This window comes from Melopsittacus undulatus, chromosome W (assembly GCF_012275295.1).
Source record: "Melopsittacus undulatus isolate bMelUnd1 chromosome W, bMelUnd1.mat.Z, whole genome shotgun sequence".
NCBI classification, from domain to species: Eukaryota; Metazoa; Chordata; class Aves; order Psittaciformes; family Psittaculidae; genus Melopsittacus; species Melopsittacus undulatus.
Genome location: NC_047558.1, coordinates 1,398,715 through 1,425,972, shown reverse-complemented (window position 1 = coordinate 1,425,972; position 27,258 = coordinate 1,398,715). Strand labels below are relative to the sequence as shown.

General features: G+C 44.9%; 1 pseudogene; it reads left to right on the top strand.

Annotated features, from left to right (window-relative positions):
* LOC117437993 (uncharacterized) lies at positions 1-26,936 on the top strand (annotated as a pseudogene).
* The last annotated feature ends 322 nt before the right edge of the window (positions 26,937-27,258 follow it).

The following is a 27,258-nucleotide window of genomic DNA, read 5'->3' as shown; positions in this document are numbered from 1 at the left end:
ATGGCCCTCACCAAGATGCAGAAGTTCTATGGCATTGCTGTCACCAGTGTCTTGGATGAGGAGACCAAGGTATGAGTTTCTTCATGTCCTCCTGTTCTGTCAGCACGCAGCTCCACTTCTGGGCTCTTTGACTCTTTCCCAGAGCTCTGCCTGACTCTGGAAATGTGGGTGCTATCTCCCATGGGAACTGCATCTCCCCTTTTGGGGGCTGCCGCCCTGCAGCCAAGACCTCTCCTTGGAATCCCTGACTGCCATGGGCTCACCCTGGCTCAATGCCATCCTGGCAGGTAGATAAAACGTCCCCACTGCGGGGTCCCAGACCAGTTTGGGGCACAGATGAAGTCCAACATGCGGCAGAAGTGGTACACATTGATGGGGCATTGCTGGAGTCAGTCATCTCACCTTCAGTTACCTAATGTCTCCAGCCTGGGCTCCCCACTCCCCCAGCCCATGGAATGTCATGGGCCCCCTTGGGGAGTGAGCTCTGTCCCAGGCCATCCCACAGTAAGATCTGTACCCCCGGCATCCAAAACTACAGGGAGAAGCTGGGTCGATACCACTCATACGAAGCCATCTGCTGAGCGTTCCGGGTTTGGGAACAAGCCACACCGCTGGTTTTCCAGGAGGTGCCCTTCCAGCAAAAGTGAAAGGAGGCCAACATCATGGTGCTCTTCACCTCTGGCTTCCATGGAGACAGCTCCCCCTTTGATGGCATTGGGGGGGGGGGGGGGGGGGGGGGGGGATTGGTTCACACCTACTTTCCTGGCCCTGGCATGGGGGGGACATGCATTTTGACTTGGATGAACCCTGGACTCTGGAGAACATGTCTGGTGAGCTGAGGGCCAAGGAGGTGGTGAAGGCAACCAGAGGAGCCTGGTGGTCCCTGGGTTTGAGGGCAGGGGTATGCTCTGGTATGCGCAAGAGCAGCAGGAGAACACCTCCCACTGGAGCACCTTCTTTGCAGATTGTTGGGGCCAAGGACATTGTGTCCTCCACCCCACTTTGCTGATGGTGCCTTTCCCTGCAGGGAACCACATTTTCTAGGCAGCTGTGCATGAGCCGGGGCACTCGCTGGGCTTGGAGCACTCCAGCAACCCCAGCACAATCATGGCCCCCTTCCACAAGTGTATGGATATGGAGAACTTCCAGCTGCCCAAGGATGACCTCAAGGGCATCCAGCAGCTCTATGGTGAGGAGCTGGGTGGGGGTCAGCTCAAGGGTGGGATGTGTCTGGAGAAACTGAGGCAGGATGCTGACGGTCTGCATCACCCCAACCCTTCTCTTACCCACCCAATCCAGGTACCATGGATGGCCACCCTCAGCCCACCAAGCCTTTACCCACTGTAACACCCTGGAGACCTGGCAGACCAGAGACACCCTAAACCACCACCCCAGGTAAACCAGACCGACCCCCCAAGCCTGGCAGCCCAGACTGGCATGACCAGTATGGCCCAATATGGAGAGGCCTGGCAGACTGATTATATCACTCCCACCAACCCGCCAAGGCAAGCATCATGTGCTTACTGATTCGGAGAAAACTCCATGAACAAACTTATCAACAAAGTTTTCAAGCTGACAAGCAAGTATTCTTTATTACGGCGCCGGGAGACACGGGGGATAGCTCCTCCTAACGTGTGTCCCCGTATTGCTCTAGAGACCATCCTTATATAGTCACTGGGAATATTAACATCATTTCCAGAAAGTTTCCCGCATTCATACAAAAATGTGATGGTCGTTCCCAGCTTAATTAACATTACAGACATAGCAATCATCCTGTTCTTTTACTTATCAATAGGTTTAACTGCTGCCATCCTGGCCATCAGCTAGTCCCAGGTGCTACCCACCCCCTGGTCGTTTTCCATTCTGTTCTTGTCACACCTTTTGTACTGAGGTTCTGAGGACCTGAAACTGCCTTCAGGCAAAACGGTTACTTTTCATTACAAAGCCAAACTTATCATTACTTTAGAACTGATTACATTTTGTGCCTCTTTGTTTCAATCCCCCCTTTTTCTGTCCTTTTGCAAATTCTTTTGCAACATTTTATATAATACCATTACCTTCTAGAGTCTTTTGAAAGTTTCCTGTTTCTACTTGATACTTAAATTTCACTTCTTTTTCCAATCTTCATAACTTATCATAGATCATTTACAATACCAGAAAGAAAATTTTGTTATACCACAAGTAATGAATATTAAAACAATATTAATATCCTGCAACCAGTTGCCTTAAACAGGAGAGATCAAGTAACCATGAAGTTAACTTTTTCCATATTTCTTTAAACCCCCAGGAGGTATCATCCTTGGCCATTTTATGAAAGATTTTAGTTTATTTCCAAATTTCCTCCAGATTTGTTTCAGGAACAGCAATGATTCGGAGAAAACTCCATGAACAAACTCGCCAACAGAGTTTCAAGTTGACAAGCAGGTATTCTTTATTACGGCGCCGGGAGACACGGGGGATTGCTCCTCCTTACGTGTGTCCCCGTATTGCTCTACAGGTCATCCTTATATGGTCACTGGGAACATTACATCATTTCCAGAAAGTTTCCCGCATTCATACAAAATATGATGGTGGTTCCCAGCTTAATTAACATTACAGACATAGCAATCATCCTGTTCTTTTACTTATCAATAGGTTTTAACTGCTGCCATCCTGGCCATCAGCTAGTCCCAGGTGCTACCCACCCCTTGGTCGTTTTCCATTCTGTTCTTGTCACACCTTTTGTATTGAGGTTCTGAGGACCTGAAACTGCCTTCAGGCAAAACGGTTACTTTTCATTACAAAGCCAAACTTATCGTTACTTTAGAACTGATTACATTTTGTGCCTCTTTGTTTCAGCAACTTTCACTGATTATGGAACAAACCCCTCCTTGTGAAGCCAATAACGTCTAGAGCCATTCGGCTTTGTAATACCATTTTAGATATCACCCACAAATTTGTCCATGAGATAGTGTTGGAAACTGGAATGCCAATTAATGGAAGGCCCTGATCTCCTGATTCAGGCAACTGTGCACACACTCAACAGCCACTACAATTAACAGTTTTAGCAACATTCTGCATTAATTTCAGGTATAAGTATTGGTTCCAAACTAGTATGCCAGTTATCATATAAGTTCAAATTATGACCAATACAATTTCATACACCAGGAGCCTGAGGGTTCAATCCGCCATGTCTTCTCTGGTTCTGGTGCTTTCTTTATTTTTGAATAATGTATCCAAGCAGGTTGTTCCTTTATCTTCACTGCTGTAAAGGTGGTAAAACTCTCAGAGATAGCCTTCTCCCACTTCCAGAAGACTTTCTCCTTTAAACTGGGACTGATATGGTCTTCCATATAAAATTTTACATGGTCTAGCCTTTTCTTTTGACTGAGGTTTAATTCAAAGCCTTAATAGAGCCAGTGGTAAGGCTTGGTACCAATATTAATTTATTTCCTGACATATTTTACCAGTCTGATCTTTTGATCAGATGAACTGTCTTTTCTACTTGCCCACTGACATGGGGCCTGTATGGTACATGTAGTTGCCAATCAGCTTCTATTTTTTGCTAGTTTCTTGTAACTATTTTGCTCTAAAGTGCGAGCCTCGGTCGGAAGAAATTGCCTCTGGTACTCCAAAACAAGGTATATCATTTAACAATGTTCCAATTACTTGTCTTACATTATTTATTCTACAAGGGAATGCTTCTGGCCACCCTGAAAAAGTATCCGTTAACACCAACAAATATTGGTAACCTTCTGTTCTCGGTAACTCAGGAAAATTTATTTGCCAGTACTGTCCTGGGTAGCTTCCTCCCCAGTTGTACCAATTTGATTTCTATTTTCTCCTTCCTACAATTTGTCTAAGTATTTATACAAAGAGTTGCGACCCCAATGAGTTTTATTAGGTTCCTCCTGAAGTATCTTCCAGAGTTGATTACAGGGAATTACAATTCGCCCATCATGTATCTGAACCCAACCCCCTTTTTCCTGTCCTTTGAGATCTTCAATCAATTTTTTATCCTCCTTTGAATATCTAGGTTTAGATTTCTCAATTGTTAGTTTGCCATCAGGGATTAAAAGAATGATTTTAGATTGTTCAGCTTCTTGTTTGGCTTCAATATTGGCCAAATTATTTCCAGTTTCCTGATCAGAGTCACCAGCTTAAATTTTTTTTTTTAAAAAGTTTTCATTCTTTTCAGCCATCACCATGTCCATGGACCACAAATGCATATTTAGAATCAGTCCAAATATTTATCCTTTTGTCTTTAGACAGTTCCAGGGCTCTTGTTCAGCATGTTCCAGGTTTCTTTCAAATTTGGTAAAAACAAAAACCAAAAAAAAAACCATGAAGGAGATAACCAGTGGGCTTCTTTCTGTTCCAGAACTGCTAATACAACATGAGACACTAGTACAGTAATCTTTTGTCCCAAGGTAAATTTGCAAGCCTCTTCAATGTTCATGACAACTGCAGCCACAGCTCTTAGGCATCTGGGCTATCCTTTGCTTGCTTCATCCAGCTGTTTTGAAAAATGCACCACTGTCTTCTTATAGGGTCCTAGCTTCTGAGCAAGGACCAAAGCTATTCCCTCTTCATAGGAATATAGCCAAAACGATTTAGTCACATCCGGAAGTCACAGAGCTGCGGTTCTCATTAGCTCTGTTTTAAAGCCCTCCTCTACAGAATCGGTCTATTCCAAAGAGAGAGGTTTCTTTTAACAGTTCATATAGTGGTCTTACCAGAACACCATAATCGTGTATCCATGTCTGCATCATCCAGTCATTCCCAGGAACGTACAGAACTCCTTGATGGTTGATGGTTGTGGCGTTTGATAAATGGCTTCTTTTCTAGCAGTTCCAACTTCTCTGTTCTCCTGTTGTTTCATATCCTAGGTAGGAAACTCAGGTTTGAAATAGTTTGGCCTTTTGTCTGGATACCTGATAATCATTCAGTCCCAGAAAATTCAATAATTCCACCATTAACGAGACATAGGTCATTCACATATTGTAACAGAGTCCCTCTGAGTGGGTGGATTCCATGTTTTTAGTTCCAGTGTTAACTGATTTCAAAACTCGTTGGACTGGTTTTAAACCCTTCAGGTAATACTGTCCAAATTAGTTGAGTTTTCCTTACTGTGCCAGGATTTTCCCTATTCAAAAGCCAAATAATTCTGGTTTTCTTTGTCCAGTGTTAAGCAAAAGAAAGAGTCCTTTAAATCCAAGACAGCAAACCATTTGATTATTATTCAATTTAGTAACAAATGCCTATACCCCCCTTCCTTGGCAGTTCCGTAAAGTCAATCTGCCATTGTTGGCCTGGTCCATTTGTTCCCTTTTCAATTTTTCCAGATTGCAGGGTCACTTATATTACTCTCCATTGCCTCCCAGGGCCATCTCTCTCCCCAGTTATTTCCCCCACAAACACAGCAGTTAGTTACATTCAATGCTTTAGCTATATTTTCGGCAAGATTTAAAGAGATTTTTAGCAACTGTGGGAATTTCACATTGGACTCCAGTTTCCATTTCATGATAATACATGATGTTGTATTGACTCGTTATATTTTTCTTTGATCTTAATACTAATAATCACACCTGGGTCTTCTCCAGTTCCATATATTTTAAGTCCAATTTTAGTTACTTTTTTTCTGTTTCCAATTTTTCAGTTAAATTTCAGTTAAATGTACTGGCTTGCAGGCACGGGTTGTACAGCTATTCCTGCTATTAAACCTCATAGAGTCTTACATTGATAGTCATATCCCCAGCCTGCAGTATTCCAGCATACACAAGACCATCCTTTTCTTCCACAGAGGTGTGATGACTGATACCTAGCTGTTTGACTAGGTACATCATCAGGATTTATGTGACATTGGTATCCACCTGGGCAAATATATTTTGGTTGGCTAGCCTCCACTCTGAACTTCCACAATTAGTATCTAAATCATCATCTATAATATCACATGCATCAAAAATTATTGACAGTGAGGTACTCAAATTGGTTATAACTTCATTATAACTTATTCCAATTAATCTTCCTTTTGAATTTGTTCTCACTGAGTTTGATTGTATATGCAACTGCCTGTCTTTGTTCCTTTGCATTCATAAAAGGTGTGGTAGATCAGCATTTGAGAGGTTACTCTCCCTTGTCTAGTTGTGGTAATGCATTCACTACAGTTGTTGTGAATGATTTTAGAAGCCACGGCATTTTCCCATATGGTTCCTATCAGAATCGACACCAAAAGAGGTCCGGTTAGGATCATAGTGCTCAGTGGTCACAGCCCCAGGGGTTGCAGCCCTCGGCAGACCTTTTCAGCTGCAGCACCAATTCCCTCCGGTCTTGCCCTCTCTGGTAGGTTAAAGGTATATTCCCTGTTGGCTATTATGCTAATAGTATTTGACCCACAACAACTATTCCAACGAGGTGGTAATTTCACACCGAATGCAAAAGAACTGTAATTGATTCATCAGAAAATTGTTCCTGGTCTCCCCTACGAGTAATAATATACTTCAAACAATTGGGACACTTAGGTCTAATATACAAATTACAGTGTTTGCATATAGGACATGGACTGGTACTGGCCCTTATCCTATGGTTTCTTAAAATAATTTCAACTATATCTGCATTTCCCGTATCAAATTTACAGGAGTCAATATGAATTCCCTCAGTTACTTATCCAAGTCCTCTTGAGGGTCAACTTGGCGTCTCTGGGTTCAGTCACAGCTTTCCATTCTTTTATGGGTCCTTTTACTCAAGACGCGTGTGTCCACCTTTTTTTTCAGCAGTTCTTATCGCCATTTCTGGAACTTCAGATGCCCATACTCCCAGATATACTTGATTAAGGATTTCTTCTATTTCAGGGGGGGTCCTCCTGTTCGCTTTTCTGTTGAAGATATAAACACAAAACTGAAATTAACTGATTTTTAACTCTCAATTCCATTTTACCTTCTTTAAATGCTTCTTCTAGCCCTAATATAGATTTTGGAGAATTTAGTATGCATAAAAATTTATGCATTCCCGTTTGTTTTTCCAATTTGTACTGAAAGGGTTTTGGAAAGAATTTTTTTTTTCCTTGGTGACCAGTAGCTCCCACATCTGTAACAAATTCTTTTCCCTCTGACTTAACGCAGAACAAGTTGCTCCCGTATCCACTAAAATTCTACTTTATTTCCTCTAGTCCCTGGTTTTAATTTAACCAGTAGATCTACTAGGGTAGATTACCCAGGTCCCCGTCAGTCTAGCTCCAATTCAGCCACCGGAGCCATCCCATGCACTTCCCCCAGCACTCATCCCACGCTCAACCACAGGAGCTGCCCGAGCTCCCCTACTTTCCTTCTTGGTTTTCCTTAACTTTAAGCATCTTTCCCCAGTATCACGATCTGAACAACATCTCTCCAGCTTAGCTTTCAAGTTTTTCCCTGTCTTTTTCCAAAGCCAAAATTAAGGGATCTGGCGAAGGTATATTAATTTTGCACTCCGTCTGTCATATCTGCATACATTACTTAATTCAGTTTTCCTTGCCACCTCAAAAACATTAATTATAACAATGTATCATAATTCAAATTCCATTTTTAGGCCATTTTCCCTGATCTTCCAAACTATACAAAGGCCACCATTGGTTACAATATTTTATCAACTTTTTTTTTTTTTTTTCATTTACCGAGCCCCCAGGAAACCCTCCCAGTTCTTTCCAATGTGCCAAAATGCACCCTAAAGGACTTCTTTTCAAGATCTCTCCACTCTGCTGATTTCCCATTATCAATCTCGCATTCACACACACACACGGGATCACACACACATACTCCACAGTTACAACACTTGAGACAGAGACTAAAATCGTATCAAACAATTAATAGTTATAACCTGTCGCCAACACTAACATCACAAGACGAAAATCATCACTATAACAAGCCACAGAATAGACACTCCACAGTTACAATACTTGAAACAGAGACACATTTATAGCAGTCTGTCACCAATACAAAAAATCACAAGACCAAAATCACAACTGTAACAAGCCACAATAGAAGTCAAATACCAGTAAAATCCAAAACCCTTCCTATAAGACACCCACTGTGTCTTGCAGGACCCAACTTGTTTTCTATAAGGCACCCACTGTGTCTTGTAGGACCCTAACCACAAGATGCCCACTGCCTCCTGTGATTGTAAACCACAGGACGCCCTCTGCCTCTTGTTTTACACCTTCTGTACAAGACACCCACTGTGTCTTGCAGACCCAAACCACAAGATGCCCACTGCCCCCTGTGACTGTAAACCACAGGATGCCCGCTGCCTCTTGTGCGTAAAACCTTTTGTACAAGACACCCACTGTGTCTTGCGGACCCAAACCACAAGATGCCCACTGCCTCTTGTGATTGTATACAGGTAAAAACCTTTTCTACAAGACGCCTACTGCCACTGTGTCTTGCATGACCCAAACCACAAGATGCCCACTGCTTCTTGTGGGTGTATACCAAACGGACGCTAGCAGCCGGGTATACGCCTTTACCCACGAGATTTCCTATCTCGAATTACGGAAGGCTTCCTCACCATGCGTACGCTTACCAAACCAATATACAATGCCTTCTACAAGACGCCTTCTGCCACTGCGTCTTGCAGGATCCCCCCTTAAAATATAAAAGAATACCTTTTCTGAAGATGGTCCTTGTCTGCTCCCGCAGTGATCCGAATGAGTCGAGGGGTCCCTCCAGGAAAAAACTCCTGAGGGCCCTAGGGAGCCCTGTCCTCAGCGGGTCCTGCAGCCGAGCAGAGAGGGTCCCATCTGGGGTGCCAAATTGATTCGGAGAAAACTCCATGAACAAACTCGCCAACAGAGTTTCAAGTTGACAAGCAGGTATTCTTTATTACGGCGCCGGGAGACACGGGGGATAGCTCCTCCTAACGTGTGTCCCCGTATTGCTCTAGAGACCATCCTTATATAGTCACTGGGAATATTACATCATTTCCAGAAAGTTTCCCGCATTCATACAAAAATGTGATGGTCGTTCCCAGCTTAATTAACATTACAGACATAGCAATCATCCTGTTCTTTTACTTATCAATAGGTTTAACTGCTCCCATCCTGGCCATCAGCTAATCCCAGGTGCTACCCACCCACTCCCCCCCCCCCCCCCCCCCCCCCCCCCCCCCCCCCCCCGGTCGTTTTCCATTCTGTTTTTCTCACACCTTTTGTACTGAGGTTCTGAGGACCTGAAACTGCCTTCAGGCAAAACGGTTACTTTTCATTACAAAGCCAAACTTATCATTACTTTAGAACTGATTACATTTTGTGCCTCCTTGTTTCATTACCATGGTGGAAGCAACCAGTGGATGGCTGGAAACATATGCTGTGCCCCACGCCACTGCCCGGAACACTATCCTGGGCCTTGAGAAACAGATTTTGTGGCCACATGGCACCCCAGAAAGAACTGAATCAGATAGTGGGGCTTATTTCTGGAACAAGCTTATAGACACTTGGGCCAAAGAGCATGGCATTGAGTGGGTATATCACATCCCCTACCATGCACCAGCCTCTGGGAAAATCAAACTGTACAATGGGCTGTTAAAAACTACAGTGAGAGCAATGGGTGGGGGAACTTTCAAACATTGGGATATACATTTACCAAAAGCCACCTTGTTGGTCAACACTAGGAGATCTGCCAACAGGGCTGGCCCAGCCCAGTCAGAACTTGTACATAATGTAGAGGGGGGATAAAGTTCCTGTGGTGCACATAAATAATTTGCTGGGGAAGATTCTAGATTATTCCTGTTTCAGGTAAAGGCAAACCCATTCGTGGGATTGCTTTTGCTCAAGAAGCCAGATATACTTGGTGGGTAATGTGGGAAGATGGGGAAGTCCGGTGTGTACCTCAAGGGGTACCCCCAAGGATTTTGTGGGAAAACAGACAATGAACTCAAATTGTATGCTGTTGTCTGCTATGTAGCACTTTTATAGCCCATCAACTACATGTCTTCAGGTCACCAGCAACTGGCCCTGACTTCTGTCCTACCATCATCCCAACAGCAAGTGAACTTTGATGAAACCAGAGAATCTCAGTAGTGACCAGACATGTTCAGAGGTGTCATAAGCAGGCAACAATCTAACACTGCACACCATCTCTCCTGCTCTGAAAAACTGTTACGAGAGATGGAGCCCAACATCATGGAATGGATGAATTCAGCAGCTTTACAGGGATTGGTCCATGGACTAAGGAATGATATCTCTGTGTGTGTTTGTGTATGTGTGTGTATATATATGTATATATGATACAAAAGTGATGCTATATTTTAAACTATGGGATCTGAGCATGATGTGAATGGTATGGAATAAGGGGTGGATACTGTCCTGGGTTCAGCAGTAGCAGTCATTTTCCTCCTTAGTAGCTGGTGCAGTACTGTGTTTTTGACTTTAGCTTGAGAATAGTGCTGATAAAACACTGATGTTTTTTAGTTGTTGCTAAGTAATGCTTACTCCAATCAAGGACTTTTCAGTCCCATGCTCTGCAAGGGAGGAGGTGCACAGGAAGCCAGGAGGAAGCAGAGACAGGACACCCGACCCAAACTAGCCAAAGGGGTATTCCATACCACATCACATCATGCCTAGTATAGAAACTGGGGGCAGTTACTTGGAAGGGCTATATCTCTGCTCAGTTTGGGCTGAATATCGGTCGGTGGGTGGTGAGTGGTTGTATTCTTTCCCCTTGTTATTTCCCTTATCATTATTATTATTGGTGGTAGCAGTAGTGGTTTTGTGTTATATCTTAGTTACTGTACTGTTCTTATCTCAACCCATGGGAGTTACATTCTTTCGATTCTCCTCCCCATTCCTCTGGGAGCAGGGGGTGGAAGAAGGAGGGGAGTGAGCGGCTGCGTTGTTCTGAGTTACTGGTTGGGCTTAAACCACGACAATCCTCAGCCTCATGTATGTCATCATCATGCAGAGGAAGGGCACCCTGCAGATCCTCTTGTACTGCACGCTCTCCCTGCAGGAGTGCATCTGACCCTGCTTCTCCGCAGACCTCCCCACCACCATGCTGCTAATGATGATTCTGACCTCCCCTCCCCTTGTCCTTCCCCACGGCCTCAGCCCCACTCCTTCCTTGTTGCTTGATGCTCTTTCAGCCTCAGAAAAGGGGGGATGTGTCATGTACCCTCAAGCAACTGTGCTGCCACCAGAGGATGGTCATAGTGGGGCTGGAGAGCATCCACATTCTACTTGTGCTCCCCTGGGCTGTGACCTTCACATTGCTCCCCATCACGCTGTGGCTGTACCACATGCGGGGAGCAGGCTGGGGCTGCTCTCACATGCTGCGAGGTGGCAGGTCTCAGCTGCTAGCACTGTGCTAGCCAGGAAACACAAGGGGAAGGGGGATGCTGAGCTCACAGCCGTGTTTCCTCTTGAACCACAGAGATACAGGGATGTGGTGCCTAAAGAGGGTGCAAGTGGGAATGACACCATCTTTGCAACCCCTCTTTTGGGTTCAGCTCAGCCTGGGCCCTGCTGGGAGCACAGGGTCCTGTAGGCACGGCCACCTTGTACGTACATTAAATGGTTTGGGTGTGTGGAGAGCCGTGGTGCTTCTTTTCTGGGGACTGAGCAAATTTGGGGTCAATGGGGGAGTTGCCTGGGAGCTGGGTGCCATGGAGAGATATGGGGCAGTGGCCAGTGGTGTCCCTGCAGCAGCACCAACTCTGAGGCTACCAGTACTGGGGCAGTCAGTGGAAACAGCTCCCCCAGCAAGGGACAGAGACACCTTTCACCAGCTCCCACAACAGTGGGAATGTTGCTGGGAACACAGCGTAACTTGTTCTCCCCCAGCTGGGTGCCCCAGCCCCAGGGTGGCCACAGCCATTCCCCGCACAGGGCGCATGGAGTGTGGTCCATCCTCAAGTAGGTTCAGTGGATGCTTTGGCTCCTGGGCCCTGCAGCTGCAGAGATCCAGGGAATGATCACTGGGAGTGGGAAAGATTAGACCAGGGGGAATAGAGAATTGGTTTTATCCAGGGAAAAATGATGCGCAGCCTTTAATAGGATGGAAAACCAAACTGCAGAGGCATGTGGTGGGATGGAGATCTGCTTCCCTGGCTCTACTGGTGCTCACTGGGGTGGTGAGCTGGGGCTCACAGGGAAAGCCAGACCAGGGTGCCCAGAACCAGGCTTGTGGCACCCCGTTCCCTGGGCCAGGAGTGGGCTCCTTGCTGACTCTGGGTGGGACAGGGGCCAGGAGCAATTCTCCAGGGGGGAATCAGCAGCAGTAGGAGCAGAGACCCAGGCTGCCAGGGTTGACTGAGCTGGGACATCACTTCCCACCCCCTTCCTGCTTTTCCCCAGATGCTGCAGCAGTGCCAGGAGCTCTAGGGCTACCTGGAATCATTCATGGACAGCAGGGAGGGACCCTGTGGGAGACATAGCCCAACACTGTGATAGGGCCCTTCACTGGAGGTTCACACTCTGCCCAGTGTGCCCACAGCAGGGTCACCTCTGACACGCATGGGTGCAGGATCCTGTGAGGGCAGGAATGCACTTGCAGTAGGGGACAGTGCTTTTGGTGGCTCAGGGGGATGCGAGTCCTGCTCAGCCTGGCCCTGGCAGCCCTGACAGAATCTACCCCCAGCTCCCCAGAAGTGGGTTGCAGAAGCTCAACCTGGAAAAGAGCCAGCATCCTCCAGGCAGGGTGGGGATCCACACACCACTGGAGTGTGGGTGATGGCATCCATCATCTCCTTTCCTCTGTCATGGTTTAAGCCCAAACAGTAACTCAGAACCATGCAGCCGCTCACTTACACCCCCCCCTTCTTCCTTCTCCCTGCTCCCAGAGGGATGAGGAGGAGAATCAAAAGAATATAACTCCCATGAGTTGAGATAAGAGTCCAGTAACTAAGGTATAACACAAAACCACTACTGCTACCACCAATAATAATAATGATAAGGGAAAGAACAAGGGAAGAGAATACAATTGCTCACCACCCCCCAACAGATACCCAGCCCAACCTGAGCTGTGGGCCTTCTGGGCAACTCCCCCCAGTTTCTGTACTGGACATGACGTGCTGTGGTATGGAATACCCCTTCGGCTAGTTTGGGTCGGGTGTCCTGTCTGCTTCCTCCCGGCTTCCCATGCCCCTCCTCCCTGGCAGAGCATGAGACTCAGAAAGTCCTTGATCGGAGTAAACATTACTGAGCAACAACTGAAAACATTATTGTTATCAGCACTATTCTCAAGCTAAAGTCAAAAACACAGTACTGCACCAGCTACTAAGGAGGAAAATGACTGCTACTGCTGAACCCAGGACATATGGTTACTCATTTTTCCCTGGGCAGTGGCCAATGGCAAAACTCAAACTCAATATTTCCCTTGCCTCCAGCTGTGCCTGCCTCATGCATCACCCTGGAAGTGTAATCCCTCAAAGCAGATGACACCATCTGGCCTAGGCCACCCATGGAGATGCAGGAAGGGAGCCAGAGAGGGCAAGGAGCAGTTGGGCTCAGATTTTTTTTTTACTCCTGTGTATCAGCTCTGTGATCAGAGCTCTGTATTCTGATCCACTTAAGGAGACAAAGAGTGAGAGGGCAGCCACAGGGAGGGAACGAAGCCTGTACCAGGGCCTGACTCTCACCCAGACTGCTCCTGCCCCAGCACAAAGCAAACAGACAGAAAGCTCTCCAGGAAAACCCTGTTGTCTGCTCCCTGCCACCAGCACTGAGGGATGTCCTAGCCTTGCCTCACCCACATGATGCCACCAGCTGCCCCATTCAGTCTGAGCTTGCCTGTGCCTTGCTCTGAGGTCCTGCAGCAGCCCAAATTTCAAAGGGAAAATAGAAAACAGGCTACCAGCACTTAGGTTCTGATAAACGCGCCCAAGTGAAGGACCTTGCTCCAGCCAATGGAAGAGGAAGGTGAAGAACCAGCAGAGGCAAAGAAAACTCACCTTTGGGCAGCCCCCCCAAGTTGGATCCAGTGCTCCTTGCAAAGAAAGATTCTTTTCTCTCTCACTAGTCATAAGCTGCAATAACGACATAGGCAGGAAGGAAGAAAGGAGCAGGCCACCCATAAAAGGGTGAACGAGGAGATATTTAAGACCTGTTCCCCACAAACTGCCTGCACCAAACCAGGACTGCCCTCTGCTCACCCCATACCACGCTGGGGCAGCCCAGGAGCACAAAGGCAGTAGCTACCACAAGGCAGGTTCCCATCTCTGTACCCACATCCTTCCTGCTTCCCACATGTGGCGTATCAAAGACAGACTCCAGTTCTGGTGAAATCTGAAGACCTTTATTGGGCATCTCAAATTCCTTTTATAGTCCACTAAGTGCTAAGCAGTAATTTTCCACTCTCTTACTTGTCATCCTGATTCAGCAAAACCACTAAGGGTTACAAATATTTCCAGTGTTTGCTCTGGTTTTGAATTGCACATCTTGCTTTATCTTGCAAAACACCTGCTTTGTTTTGCTAACCCATCTTTACCCTTCATTGTTCTCTTTACCCTTCCCAAGGCTTAAGCCCCACCAGGGCTAAACACCTGGTGTTTTCTTCACTGTTGCCAAGGCTTAAGCCAGATCCATTTCATTAACTATTTCTGTCCCGTCACCCACATCTCCCCCTTTTTTTTTACTATAAAGACAGCTTTTATAGATTTATCAATAAGTTGTTGTAAACATTGAAACAAGCAAGGTACACAGATAAGAATACATAAAAAGATTAACAAAATTATTAAATCAATTGTGATTTGAATACTAAGTTAGTGACATTTTGCAAAGCCTGGCTAACAGTGTGAGCCATTTGTACTGATTTTGTTAGTGATGCAATAGCAGGAGACCCAGCAGCTAATATTAAGATAGGCAAAATTATAGCAAATAAAAGCCAACCTATAAAAAGCTTAATTCTACACTTTCTGTTTTGATTATCTGTTTGTAACAACTGAACAAAGTGCTTAGGTCTTTATATAGAACCGTTGGTTTGGGCAAGGAATCGTCCATCAGACATTGCAAGAGCTGTATTGCAGAAAGAAAATCAAAACTAGACAAATTAAAAGAATTTAGTACAAATTGCGCTTTTGCTAACTGTCCGTGTGGAGAAAATCCTTTCATTCCCCTTTTTTTGTTTTATGTATCTACTATCAATACCTGCTTTAGATGACCTTACTTGAGCAGAGCATTTGGACCTACAAAATTTTGGATTTGGATCTCCTACATATGCCAACCACAGGCTGCTGGGCCTTCCCTTTTTCTCCTGGATGGCTCTCTCATAACAGGGGAAAATGGACTGAAGTTGACAGAGGGGGATTTAGTCAATGTACCAGGGGGTCAAATTAATGCACAAGGGGCTTGATATAAGAAAAGCTAGTGCACGAAAAACATAGAGTTATGTTGTGAGTCTGTGGAAATTGGTGGCCCCACTAAACATGAGTTAATTGTTTCACACTAACCTTCGAAAGTATCTTTAGCTTTAAAGAACAATGTCTGTGTTGTAAGTCACACCATCCTTCAATTTATCAGTTAGTTACTTTAGAAACAGAGCCTCCCAAACATCTGCTAGCTTGGGATACACCTTGTTTGCCAGTCCCTCAATAAATTTTGCAGGAAGGTCACACTGTCTTAAATCCTTGCTACTTAATCAAAAGAAATATAAAAATAGCTGGTTTTGGCTAATTGCGTGATTACTGGGGCATCCAACTGAAAAAGGTTGAAAAAAAAGGTGAAAAGTACACTGTGAGGAAGACTGCTTACTTCATTTTGAAGACCCCTGCCCACAAGAGACTCATTTACTTCAGCCTGAGACCCTCGCCCATGGCCGGGGGGGACACTGCGCAGGCGCAAAGGACCTTCTAGCTCATTATAATATGAAGCGGGAATAGATAATAAACATGTATAGGTGTATCTACTAACCTAATGCATATGTATACCTTAAGAGAATAAATGTAAAGGGAAAACAACCCTGAGGTGTGCATACTTTGGAGGAGCTATCCCCATGCACCTCAGCACTGAATAAAAGCATACCTACTTTACAAATTTAACGAGTTGTGGAGGCTTTCTGCGCATCAATTTGGGGAGCTAGGCAGGAGACCTCTGTTCAGCTGCAGGATCCGTTGAGGGGTGGACATCCTAGGCGCCCCAGGCTGCTTGCTTGGAGGAGCTCCACTTCTCGCTTCTCGTCTGCTCACTGTGGGGACAGACAACAACCTGTGCCAGCTGTGGAGAAACAGTATGCTTGGAATTTAGGGGGCCTATAAGGCATACGCATGGCCTGGGGCTGCTGGTAAGGCGCACAGAGACGTCTGGCACACAGCGAAGTTCCCCTTGGCAGGTACGGCTTGCAAGCAAGGGGCTTGTCGACGGATAGAGTGGCTGATAGAGATCCTGAGAGTGGATCGGACGAGTCTGGTTTTTTGCTGCATCCCAAATTTTGGGAATCAGGATGGACCTGCTAAGGGAAGCAGGTGAAGGGTAGGTGAACCCACCAGGTTTCTGCTGCATCTCAAATTCTGAGAACCAGGACAGACCTGCTGCCATAAGAAGCAGGAGAAGGGTAAGCGGAACCATAGTGTGAGTGTGTGGGATCACATGTGTGTTTGTGTTTCTGTGTGACTGAGACGTAGCATAGCTACACAGGGGGTGTGGAGTCCCAATCCACGGTTCCGTGTCTCTTCGAGGAGAGCGGCCAGAAATGGACGAAGCATCTACGTTTTTTGGTCTTGTGTGTCTTGTCTGTGAAAGTGGGGGGGGGGGGGAGGGTCCAGCTGCCCCTCCTGCTGTCCTTCCTGTGTAAGCCTGGGTGTCTTGTCTATGTAAGCAGCTTAGAAAAGGGGGGGGGGGGGGGGGGGGGTCTGGCTGCGCCTCTCTCTATGTTTTTCTGTCCTGTGTGTCTTCTTGTCTGTGTACAATCATTAAGTAGCTCAGAAAGTCCCTGTGTGCCTTGTGGGAGTGTAACTGTATGTGATGGGTAGCATTTCGCGTGGATATTGTGGCAGTGCTCTCAGTGCAGATTTCAGTTTTACAGCAACGCAGGGTGCCAGTGGGGCCGATATTGCTCGGGGTGTCTTATGAAAAACTGGCGGGTGGAAATTACAGTTACCTAATCGGTAATTCTCTGAGACCAGAAATAAAAGGATTACTTTGTGGAAAAAGCCACAAAAGTTCCAGAGGACTTCTGGGAGGTTAGAAAGGAAAATGGGGAAAGGGTTTGTAAAAAGTATCAAAGAAAATTTGAGGAGGTGTGATTACAAAGGAAATTTCGCTGGAACCGAAACTATGATCTAACAACAGGGGAGCTGATCTGCAGAACCCAGAGATGTAAGACTCTATGAGGTTTAATAGCAGGAATACAAACAAACAGTAGCTGTACAACCCGTGCCTGCAATCCAGTAAATTTAACTCTCATAGATTTGAAAAATTGGAAACAGAAAGAAGTAACTAAAATTTGACTTAAGATATATGGAAGACCCAGGTGTGATTATTAGTATTAAGATCAAAGAAAAATATAAAGAGTCAATACAACATCATTTATTATCATGAAATGGAAGCTGGAGTCCAATATGAAATTCCCACAGTTGCTAAAAATCTCTTTGTAAATCTTGCTGAAAATATAGCTAAAGCATTGAATGTATCTAACTGCTATGTTTGTGGGGGAACTAACCAGGGAGAGAGATGGCCCTGGGAGGCAATGGAGAGTAATATAAGCAACCCTGCAATCTGGAAAAATTGAAAAGGGAACAAAAGGAGACAACAATGGATCTTGCAAACGAGTATAATCAGAAAAAAGTTGTTGGCAAAATTTAGAAAATGGTGTAAAACTAGTAGGAAATTTACTTTGTGAAGGGGGTTATATGTGGAATTGGAAAGACAATGAGTGGCCACCTGAATGAATATTTTTTTGCAACTTGGGCCGAAGATGCGTCCTGGGGATACAGGACTCCTATATATATGTTGAATAGAATTATAAGGTTACAAGCTGTGGTAGAAATAGTAGTAAATAAAACAAAAAAATGCACTAGGATTAACTGCAAAGCAAAATACTAAAATGAGAACTGCAATATACCAGAATCGTATGGCTTTAGATTACCTGTTGGCTCAAGAAGGAGGGGTCTGTGGAAACTTTAACCTTAGTAATTGCTGTTTGCAAATAGATGATGAAGGAAAAGCCATAAGTGAACTTGTAAGGGAAATACTAAAAAGAAAAAAGAAAAAAAAAAAAGAAAAAAGAAAAAAGACTCCCAAACTCAAAATGGGCCAAATTGGAAGGGACAATGGACCAGGCCAACAATGGCAGATTGACTTTACGGAACTGCCAAGGAAAGGGGGTATAGGCTTTTGTTGGTACTAACAGACACCTTTTCAGGTTGGCCAGAAGCCTTTCCAATTAGAAGTGCAAAAACCCGTGAGGTAACGAAAATATTGTTACAGGAAATAATACCACGATATGGAGTTCTAGCCACTGTATCTTTGGACAGAGGACCACATTTTACTTCAAATGTGGTACAACAAATTAACAAACAACTAGGTATTGATTGGCAATTTAATACTCCCTACCACCCTCAGTCAAGTGGTCAGGTGGAGAAAATGAACCAACAAATTGTAAAATTGGGACAGAAGACCAGTTAATTTGAACTAAACCAAGGACTCGAAGGGTTGAGACGTTTTGAAATTCTGTATGGAAGACCATATGGGGTCCAACAGGGAATGTCTCTCCAAGTGGGAGAAGAAAAACATGTGGCTGAAACTCGAAGGAGAGGACTGGATAGTCCTGTACATAATATACAACCTGGAGATTATGTGTATATAAAATCTTTCAGACCCACAGGGGAAGAAGATCTCGAACCAAGGTGGAAGGGGCCGTTCCAAGTATTACTCACAACTTTCACTACTATCAAAATTAGAGAACAAAGCATCTGGATTCAAAAAGGCTCCAAAAGCTCCCTGGAAAATCACATCGAGTGGTAATAACAGACCAACTCGCGAAAGATAGAGTGATCCATGGGTGTTAACACAATGTTGCAATTGTAATCAGAATATAAATCCAGGTATCATTTACTACCTGAATGAGATGAGGGTAGTGCAAGTGCTGCACATACTACATGAAGCTTGGCTCAATTAGGTGTATACCGGGCTGCTAGTGTCCATTTGGTATACACCCACAAGAGGCAGCGGGCATCCTGTGGTTTACAATCACAGGAGGCAGTGGGCATCTGGTGGTTTGGGTACTGCAAGACACAGTGGGTGTCTTGTAGAAAAGGTTTTGGTTTTAAAATGAAATCTTTTATTTCTATACCATGGTCCAAGCCATAGCTTTATAATTGGCCCATGGACATGGTTGTGAGGATTTCAAAGGTATGTGCTGCATGAACTTATCTGACCATTCTGAATCAATCCATGCTAAGCTGTGAAAACTTGCAGGAGAATATGCAAGAGCTTAAAAATGTTGGAGGTGGATTGGATCAAATCTTAGGACCATGACAAAAGTGCAGGTGTTTGGTCCTACTGATAAGCCGGGGAGAGGCAGACTGGGCGCCGACCAAACCCTAAGGGCATGTCTGAAGGTTAAAAGGTGTAAAGTTTAAGAAGAGGAAGACTCATTTACTTCATCTTGAAGACCCCTACTCACAAGAGGAAGACTCATTTACTTCATCCTGAGACCCCTGTCCATGACCAGAAGGGGCACTGCGCAGGTGCGAAGGACCTTCTGGCTCATTATAATACAAAGCGGGGATAGATACTAAATATGTATGGACGGATTGAGCAACCTCATGTCTATGTATACCTTAAGAGAATAAATGTAAAGGGAGAACAACCCTGAGGTGTGCATGCTTTTGGAGGAGCTATCCCCATGCACCTCAGCGCTGAATAAAAGCATACCTACTTTACAACTTTAACTAGTTGTGGAGTCTATCCGCGCATCAATTTTACTGAAACCCCTAAGAATATCATAAAACTTGTGTGTAGGTGCTCTCATATTTTCATAAGTGCATTTGCAGAGCACTGGGAAAGAGAAGCTATAGAGATTTGTAAAAGATTGGCTGAAATGGGAGCTGGTCAAAATAAGGGAATTCTGAAGGAAAGCCCATTGGGTTACATTTTGGCACATTGGAAAGAACTGGTCTTCTGGGGTCTCCGTAAACAAGAAAACACTGGTAAAATATTGTAACCAATGGTGGCCTTTATATACTTTGGAAGATCAGGAGAAATGGCCTAAAAATGGAATTCTGAATTATAATACATTGTTACAATACATGTTGGTTTTGAAGTGAAATAATGTATGCAGAAACCACTTGGAGTGACAAACTAAATGCAAAATTAATATAGCTCCGCCAGATCCTATAATTTTTTCTTTGGAAAAGTACAGGGAAAAACTGAAAATTAAAAGGGTGTCATGGTTTGAGCATGTTTTGAGGGTGTTTTTTGTTCAAGGTTTTTTTTTTCCAGCCAGGTGGGAGGGGAGTCCGGGAGGAAGGAGAGACAGGACACCTGACCCAGGCTAGTCAATGAGGTATTCCATACCATAGCACGTGATGCCCAGGATGGGATACTGGGAAGGAGAAGGCTGGAGGGTGGGAGCTGTGGAGGAAAATGGAGGAGGGAGCACATGGTGCTCGGCCAGGCAGGGTGGAGTGAGTTATGGGTCGGTGGCTGGTGGGGTGTTGTATTCTTTTCACTTGCTGTTTGCTGTATCATTATTATTTGTAGTAGTAAATGGCAGTAGGGGTTTTGTGTTATGCCTTAGCTATTAAACCGTTCTTATCTCAATCCGTGGGGGCTACATTCTTTGGATTCTCCTTCCTAACTCTCCGGGAGTAGGGGGACTTGGTTTAAACCACGACATTTTTGGCGCCCAACGTGGGGCCCGAGGGTTTGAGATAAGAACAGATCTGAGCGGATTTATGGTCTCTTGTCACAATGCTGATTTATTGGCTGTTAGAGGTTTTTCTCTGGATCTCGCTGTTTCGGGATTTTGCCGGGTACTTTGTGTATGGATTGGATGTGTTTGTGTCGGAGGCTTGTAATACGGTGGGGCTCCGGCAGCAGGGGGGGATGGATGTGGCCGTGGACTTGAACTTGTACCAGGCCGTCCCGCTGCTCTTCGCCGTCCTTGTCCTTATCCTCATCGTCGTCTGTGTGGAGCTGCGTGAAGCCAGGAAGGAGCGGCCCCGGGAGCTGCCGGCAGCTGAGGCTGCCAGGGAGAGCGGCACGGGGAGCCAAACGGCTGTGGCAGAGCAGCGGGAGCAGGCGGGGGAGGAGCGGAGCAGGGCGGTAGCTGAGCAGCAGGATCAGGCAGTGGAGGAACCGAGTCCCGCCGCCGTTCCCGACCCTCTGACGGCCGAGAGTGTCCCCCGGAAGTCACCCGCCGACCCCCAGCAGGATGCAGGAGACTACGCAGCATTTCCCAGCAAGGCAGAGAAGGAAGATCCGGACTCAGGAGAAGAGAAGCTGATAGTGGGAGAACTGGCAAGCAGGGCAGCTACATCAGCCCCAGTGACAAGTGCAGCAGTATCATCTGAGAGTTCTGACGGTTATGAATGGCTTTTGGGTGCCCTTGGGACCTGCCTGCTGATTGTAATGGTGATTGGCATGGTGGCACAGACACAGAGTGTGTTCTACCCACGGCCATTTTGTCTGATCCCAAAAGTTAAGCAGAGTCAGGTTTGGGTCTTGTCTAGGGTTAGACAAGGATATAGGAGCACCAGGAGACTGTCCCCAAGTCTGGACAGTCATGAGTGGCAGGACATGTGGGACAGTATAGCCGGGTATCTGATCCACTGGGCCCCTCCAGTGCTTTGGAAGCATTGGAGGTGGAAGGCAGCTGTATGGAGTCCCCAGCAGCAAGCTGTAGAACTGCTGAAGGGGACGGTGAATGATTTTGGTGGGCCCAGATACTTCAGGCTATCAGTCCAGAGATGCAACTTAGAGATGTCTCATGATCGAGGGGTGGACTTAAGAGTGATGGTGTATTGAAAATGTGGGATCTGGGCATGACGTGAATGGTATGGAATAAGGGGTGGATAATGTCATGGTTTGAGCATGTTTTGAGGGTGTTTTTTGTTCAAGGTTTTTTTTTTCCAGCCAGGTGGGAGGGGAGTCCGGGAGGAAGGAGAGACAGGACACCTGACCCAGGCTAGTCAATGAGGTATTCCATACCATAGCACGTGATGCCCAGGATGGGATACTGGGAAGGAGAAGGCTGGAGGGTGGGAGCTGTGGAGGAAAATGGAGGAGGGAGCACATGGTGCTCGGCCAGGCAGGGTGGAGTGAGTTATGGGTCGGTGGCTGGTGGGGTGTTGTATTCTTTTCACTTGCTGTTTGCTGTATCATTATTATTTGTAGTAGTAAATGGCAGTAGGGGTTTTGTGTTATGCCTTAGCTATTAAACCGTTCTTATCTCAATCCGTGGGGGCTACATTCTTTGGATTCTCCTTCCTAACTCTCCGGGAGTAGGGGGACTTGGTTTAAACCACGACAAAGGGAAAACCAAGGGGAAAGGAGGGGAGCTCGAGCAGCTCCTGTGTTTGAGCATGGGTGCTGGGGCAGGCAAACAAGTGGGAACAGACATGTTGACATACGGGACTAAGGGGTTGTTGAATAAATGTGGATGGGAGTAAAGGGTGTATAAGAATTGGAAACAGATAAAAAAGAAAAACCTGAGTCTTGCTATACCCATGGCTGCGCTGGTTGCTTTGAAACTGGTGGAGGAGGAATATCGAGCAGAGCAGAGGTGGGGGAGTGGGCTCTTTTTCTGTAGAACTGGATTGGTGTGTGTGCTATGGGGAGTCTGGACCCTGGAAGTGAGACTTCCCTGGAGGGGAGTGCCATGGGGTGGCTCTGGTGACTGAATTGGAACTAGACTGACAGGGACCTGGGGAATCTTCCCTAGCAGATAATGAAGCTAGGGGACAAAAAAAAGGAAGTGGAATTTTTGGTTGATACAGGCGCAAGGTATTCAGTTTTAAACAAAGCTTTAATACTTTGGGGGACAATTATATTATGGTAAAAGGAGCGAGTGGCCAAAGTGAAAAGGCGTACTTTTGTAAACCATTAAAATATCAATTGGAAAAACAATGGGGCATCCATAAGCTCTTTTGGGAAGAGATTAGTTAGAACACTTGGGGGCGACCATTACTTTCAAAGGAGGCAAGATCACTTTAAAAGTAAATGACCAACAATACATAGAGATGTTAAAGCTCAGTTTTGATCAATCACGTTGAGGGAGAAGTCAAAGAAGATATACTGGATCAAGTATTCCCAAGAGTTTCCAGGCCACAAATGGAAAAGCCAAAAAATGCACCCTCGATACAGGTCAAGCTCAAGGAAGGAAAACAGTCAGTCAGAGTCAAACAATACCCTTTGAAAAAGGAAGACAGGGAAGGAATCTGCCCACTAATTGAAAACTTCTTGCAATTAGGGCTATTAAAGGAGTGACAGTCTGATTTTAACACCCCTATTTTACCGGTCCATAAACCTGACGGGACATATTGGATAGTGCAGGACTTACGAGCTGTCAACAAAGTAACTGAAGATCTTTACCCTGTGGTAGCAAATCCATATACCCTGTTAATATGCCTGATACCAGAGCTAACTTGGTTTACTGTTTTAGATTTGAAAGATGCCTTCTTTTGCCTCCCTCTCCAAGAAGCCAGCCAGAAAATCTTTGCATTTGAATGGGAAAACCCTAGGAGTGGAAGCAGAACTCACCTCACATGGATGGTGCTGCCTCAGGGATTCAAAAACAGTCCCACCCTGTTTGGAGAACAACTGGCAAAAGATTTAGAATCCTGGGAGGCCCCAATTGAAGAGGGAAAACTATTGCAGTATGTAGATGACATCTTAATTGCTGCTCGGACAGAAGAAGCTTGTGTGACCTGGACAGTAAGCCTTTTAAATTTTTTTGGACTTCAGGGATACAGAGTATCCAAGAAAAAGGCCCAAATAGTGAAACAAAAGATAATTTACCTGGGTTATGAGATAACTGCCGGACAATGAACTTTGGGACGGAACCGTAAAGAGGCAATATGCCAAACCCCAAAGCCTCAGACAATAAAAGAACTATGAACCTTCTTGGGAATGACAGGATGGTGTAGGCTGTGGATTTACAACTGTGGGTTGCATGTAAAGCCTCTATATGCACTCATTGCTGATGGAAGCAGAAATCTTAAATGGACAAAAGAGGCTACTCAAGCCTTCAACCAACTAAAGAATGCCCTTATGTCAGCTCCGGCCCTTGGACTTCCAGATGTGAGTAAACCATTCTTTCTGTTTTCTCACGAGAGACAGGGGATTGCCTTGGGAACACTAGCTCAGACTTTGGGTCCATATCGCTGAGCAGTTGCTTATTTTTCTAAGCAATTGGACTCTATGGCTAAAGGATGGCTGGGGTGCCTTAGAGCCATAGCGACAGTCATGCTGAATATTCAAGAAGCACGTAAATTCACCCTGGGCCAGAAAATCACAGTGCTAGTGTCCCATACAGTGTCTGCAGTACTGGAAGTAAAAGGTAGGCATTGGCTTTCCCATCAGAGGTTCCTGAGATATCAAGCCATCATAGTGGAACATGATGATACAGAAATAGTAACAACTAACATTGTCAACCCAGCTTCTTTCCTCAGCGGAAATGAAGGAGAACATATACATCATGATTGTCTGACACATATTCCAGCTGTCCAGACCTGAAAGTTACCCCTTTGGACAACACAGAAACCTGGTTTACTAATGGAAGCAGCTATGTTATCAGTGAAAAATGACATACTGGATATGCAATCACCACTTGCAGAGAAGTAATAGAATCTGGACCACTACCAACAAATACTTCCGCGCAAAAGGCGGAACTGATTGCTCTAAGTAGAGCTCTGGAACTAGCAAAAGGAAAAAATATAAATATCTACACAGACTCAAGATATGCATTTGGAGTCGTGCATGCACATGGAGCCATCTGGAAAGAAAGAGGACTGTTGATTTCACAAGGGAAAAACATCAAACATGCACAAGAGGTAGTGAGATTGTTGAAAGCAGTCCAACTACCTGACAAGGTAGCAATTATGCACATTAAGGCTCACCAGTGGGTGAGCTCAAAGCAGGAAGAAGGAAATGAGCAGGTGGACAGAGAAGCAAAAGAAGCAGCGAAAAGAGAGGCAATTATAGAAGGAGTCCTAATTTCTGATAGGAACATTCGTTTGGAAGGTAAGCCAAATTACAATAAGGAAGATCAGAAATTAATCACAGATCAGGATGGAATACTAAATAGGGAGGGGTGCACAAGGGAGAAGAATTGTCCCCTCCTCTTTGTTATGGGCCCTTATAAGAAATGAGCATCAGAAAACACATTGGGGAGTGGATGCCTTACATAAATATTTAATAAATAAAACCATAGCTAGAAATTTGTATGCTACCATCCAACAAGTAACTCAACAATGTGATCTTTGCCTTCAAACATATCCCCAAAATACAACCAAACTTAAAATAGGCCAAATTGGAAGGGGTAATGGACCAGGCCAACAATGGCATATTGACTTCACAGAACTGCCAAGAAAAAGGGGGTATAGACATTTGTTGGTACTAACAGACACCTTTTCAGGTTGGCCAGAAGCCTTTCCATCTAGAAGCGCAAAAGCCCGGGAGGTAACAAAGATATTGTTACAGGAAATAATACCACGATATGGAGTTCCAGCCACTATATCTTCAGACAGAGGACCACATTATATTTCAAATCTGGTACAGCAAATTAACAAACATTTAGGTATTGATTAGCAACTTCATACTTCCACCCTCAGTCAAGTGGTCAGGTGGAGAAAATGAACCATCTAATTAAACAACAAATTGTGAAATTGGGACAGGAGGCCAGTTTACCTTGGCCTCAGGCACTTCCATTAGCTCTGCTGAGAATTCGAACCAAACCAAGAACTCGAGAAGGGCCAAGTCCTTTCAAAATTCTGTATGGAAGACCATATGAGGTCCAACAGGGAATGCCTCTCCAAGCGAGAAAAGAAACTATGAAAGACTATATAACAGAATTAGGAAAAGAACTCAGGAAAAGTAAAAAAAATGTGGCTGGAACTCGAAGCAGAGAACTAGATAGTCCCATACATAATATACAAACTGGAGATTACGTGTATATAAAAACTTCCAGACCCACAGAAAAAAAAAGATCTCGAACCAAGGTGGAAAGGGCCGTTCCAAGTAGTACTCACAACTTTCACAACTATCAAAATTAGAGGACAAAATGCCTGGATTCATCACACTCGAGTGAAGAAGGCTCCAAAGGCTCCCTGAAAAATCACATCAAGCAATAATAACAGACTAAAATTAAAATTAACTCACGAAAGATAGAGTGATCCATGGGTGTCAAAACAACGTTACAATTGTAATCACAATATAAGTCCGGGTATCACTTACTACCTGGATAGGCGGTAAAGGTAGTGCAAGTGTTGCACATATTGCAAGAAGCTTGGCCCAATTATAATAGACATATATATTTAAGTAGCATACCTAGTTAAAATGAAGCAGTTATTTATATTAATCCTTTATATCTATACCATGGACCAAGTCATAGAAAAAGAAACATCAATAGTGGGGTCAAACACGAATGTCTGGCTCACATGGGCAAACAAGACTGGGGTTACTGATTACTAATCTGAGCTGCATATAAAATACCCAAAGCCCTACCCCCAGGATATTTCTTAATATGTGGAGACCATGCATGGCCAGGAATTCCTTCCAAACCCTTTGGAGGACCATGTTATAATAATAATTAGAATAATAAAAAATTTAAATCATTCCACTATCCCAATGCAAGAACTCCAACTCCTGGGATGTGACAAAACTAATCAGAGCTGTATAACTTTTAATACATGGTCAAGTGAAGTCCCTGAGACCAAGATACCATGTCTTCCCGCTAGTTATCATAATATAACCGCTTACTGCTCAGGATCATCTCCAGTGTTACGATACAATGATCAAATACCCAAAGCTCTACCCCCAGGATATTTCTTGATATGTGGAGACCATGCATGGCCAGGAATTCCTTCCAAACCCTTTGGAGGAACATGTTATCTAGGCAAATTGTCCCTGCTTGCAGCCTCCAAAGAACATTTAGTCTAAGACATGAAGGGCAGCCTCTGCAGAGACAAACAATCCATTGAGCAATTAGGCCCAAATTGCGCTTCTATTTTAAGAATCTGGAATCACACAGCAAGATTTTTAGCAGCATTATTTGTACCAAGTATAGCTGCGGGGAAAGCATTGGCACATATACATCATTTGGCATGTTGGGCAGCTAAGCAATTAAAAATAACTTCAGACGTGATATCCTCACT